Genomic DNA, 3,403 nt, shown 5'->3' on the forward strand with positions numbered 1-3,403 from the left:
CATGCACATTTGAAGCCGCTTCTGTTCTGGGTCAAGCGTTGGTTTTACAAAGAACTAATGGTTTATAAGGGTGATTTGCAGGATTTTCCTGAGAACTATCATGTAAAACAATGGGCATGGATTCAGCAAATCAAGAATGTTCTGGTAAAGATCGGTCTAGGCTCCTTCTTGCACAGCCCGAATCATTAGTTAGGGCTGACCTGGGGAGGCTATGTGTGTTTTTAGTGAGATTGGGCACTAACAGATTGGTTCTGTAAAAATGACTGCAAGAGCTCCTTTAACATCTATATTCAAACTTAACTAGTTCTAGGCTGCGAGCAGTAACTCTCCTGGATTAAACCAGTAGATGCACAAAACCTTTATGTTAAGCTACGCTTGGGTATATTACACCTACATTTTAAAACCAGTTGGGCAACACAAGTATATGTTTGCTGCCAGATGTGTGGAGCCTCTGTTTCTGGTCCAATTTTGAGCCAAATCAGAAGAAGATGGCTTCTTTGTACGCCAAAGGCAAACAGTATTACTCTGCTAGGGGCTTTGAAGTTTTATTAAAAACCCAAATGTATGTCCAGAGTATATGTGATCTCTAGTTATTTGCTCAGAGCTTGAAATTTCTGTAGAAATATTGCACATGATAAATAATTATTTTACAGCTATCATAGATTTTTAGATGTTTGTATGTGTAATGTCTGGCTTTTAAAGTATCTCTCATAGCCATGGAATTTGTAATGTATCACCTCATCTTATTGTCACATTTTATTGTATTATTTTATTCTTTGTATTTGTAACTTGCTTTTATAGTTTTTTGTCACCCGAAAGGAAGCATACATTCATTAATTTATTCATTCAAAATATATACCGCATTCAGTCCCACTGGGGCTACTGTTTTATGGTTTATGCCCTTCAATGGGTTGCCGTTAATGCCACTCGGTGTGGGACCTTAGAACTTAGAACTAATGCATCTTACTTTGTGGCCACCAGGACTACTAAGTATAAAAGTATCCGCCCTGTTGCTGTTCAGTGTGTGAAAGGTGTCCTCAGTGTTAGTCACCTTCGGACATTATTCTTCAGTGTGAACAGAGGCTAGTACCCTCAGTGCCTGACCCTCGGCTGCCTCCACAAGGTGTTTGACTTTGATCCCCAAACACAAATAATTATCTTGGCACTGAGTCTACTTAATTTGCTGTCAGTGTCTGATAAAAAATCTGCATTCTTATTTACCATAATTATAATTTCAAAATCATGTAAAAAAGGTATATCACGTGTTCTTGTACAAAATGCTGCCTATGAAAAACATGGTTCCAAATGGAATTTTAAAAGTAGAAATTAGTACAGGAAAATCTTTGATTTATGACACAGGAATTTATCGTTTTACGGAATTTGCTAGTAAGGTAATACAAGAAAGGGAGAGGAGAAGGGATTTGAGCCTGCTTCATAACCTGCTTTGAGGTTTGGTTTGTGGAATGGAGAACTAGCTGCAAGGTGTAGGACCTAGAAGAAGATTATGACATTAATGAGCCCATATGTTGGTGTAGTTGATCACTATTACACTAAAGGCTGAGCAAGACAACGGACGACAGTGGACACAGATGGAGGAAAGTGCACTCGACAATAAAATAAAAATGGAGGCCAATGTGGAATGTCAAAATAAGGAATGACAAAGGCAGTGTCCCAAAGGGTGAAGGAAACAGAGTTTTATATCAGCTTCAGGGGAAATCCCGAATAGAAAGCTAACGAGTTTGACAAACATTCAAATGTAATTTTCTATACTGAAACAGTCATAAACATAGAGCCTGCATTGTCAGCCTCTCACTACCAGTGGCGCTCACAGTAATGGTCATTGCCTCAAAAGAAGTCTTGTACCTGACTATAATTTGTGCAGTTTAATAAACACCCCTGCGTATCTATGATAGATATTATCGATTTCGTATGTTAATCTCATGGGTAATCTCATGATCTGTTGATTTCTTGGATTCTACAGAAGTGGAGAATTTTGTTATTGGATGCCCTTTCAGAGATGTTAATTTCTCTTTGCGTCTCTGCAATTTGAATTGATATTTGACATGTTGGAATGTCTTAGTAGATGACGGGCTCATTAATGAATACCCATCTTCAAGATGTATTTCTTTCCTGTCATGACCTAGTAACAGGAGTTGATAGTGTTCCTCTTACAACCTCTAGGGAGGAGAGTCTCATCAGTGAGCTGATTTCGTTCCAATTCGGGAACCCCTCTTCGAAACGTTCATTTCTATTCATGCCCCTGTTTCTTGGGTTGATATTTGGTTACTATCTGTAGGCCCGTTTGATGTTCTCAAGTGCTTTGGCTCTTTCTCGGAATTGCTTCTTATATAAGAGGCTACTGTACTGAAGCTCAGGCTGGATCAGGTTCTCACACCGCTCCCTTTTTTCCTCGCAGAGTCCCACCTTAAGGTTATAGCCTTGGATCTTGGCTCTTCCATACTGCAGTGGGACCATTGACTTATCCTTTTTCTGGATCCACTTTGCTGCCACCTTGAAGGCACGTTTTGCCAAGCTCTTCTCGCTTTTGACGAAGCTCTGACACTTGTCCTCTGTCTACCTATACCTTTGTCGATTTTGTTGCAGAAGGTTGTGTTGAAGTAATCGTAGAGCTCCCAGTCCAGTTTGTTCCAGTTCTTTATTTGCTCTCTGGCATTCTCAGACAGGGGTAACCTAGTTTTATCATCCCTGCTGTTTAGGGGGAAGGATACCACATCGTCCATGCTCCAACAGAGTGTGTCCTTCAAGAAAATCATGGATTCATCAAAATACTCCGCAATAAGAACCAGGTTAAATAGTGATTCAATGGCTACAATGTTCAGATGGAATATAAAGGTGATGAATTTCCATTATTGTTGAAACCAAAGTCAAAAGTCATGAGGTTCTTTGTGTAATGGCTGTCGGGGGCACTTTGGTTGTAGAAGCGAGATGGCTCTGTCAAGAAATTCTCTAATGTCCTTGGTTTGTTAAAAGCAGAGCGGGCCTTGTAGTAGGCGAAAGAGGACTCCATTAGATGAACAGGGTTACGCAAGATGGCAAAATAGAAAGCGTCGAATGGCATTACCTTTTCAACCTGTAGAAGATGAAGTGAAAGAAAGAACGGGCAGGTAAACATTGAGATACTCAGACACAGGCATTTCTATTCATGATGGTCATCATTTTTAAACACTTTCCCTTCTAATTTCATCATCATCATCATCAATTAGAATTTGTATATAATAAATGGCCCCAACTTAATGGGCACAGCAGGTAATGTTTAAAAGTATATCACAACATTCAAGGAGGGAAAGACAAATGGGAGAATCTGGTTGTGCAGCGTGACAGAACAATGACTCTGAGGTCGGTCTAGTGAGAGTGTGTTATGTGGATCTGTGACGTTTCCTCA

At 39.8% G+C, this 3,403-nt stretch overlaps 1 pseudogene; it reads right to left on the bottom strand.

Moving 5' to 3' along the window:
* Positions 1–2,286: 2,286 nt before the first annotated feature.
* LOC138492898 (galactose-3-O-sulfotransferase 2 pseudogene) lies at positions 2,287–3,133 on the bottom strand (annotated as a pseudogene).
* Positions 3,134–3,403: the final 270 nt, after the last annotated feature.

This window comes from Ambystoma mexicanum, chromosome 10 (assembly GCF_040938575.1).
Source record: "Ambystoma mexicanum isolate Mex_15411 chromosome 10, UKY_AmexF1_1, whole genome shotgun sequence".
In the NCBI taxonomy this organism is placed as follows: domain Eukaryota; kingdom Metazoa; phylum Chordata; class Amphibia; order Caudata; family Ambystomatidae; genus Ambystoma; species Ambystoma mexicanum.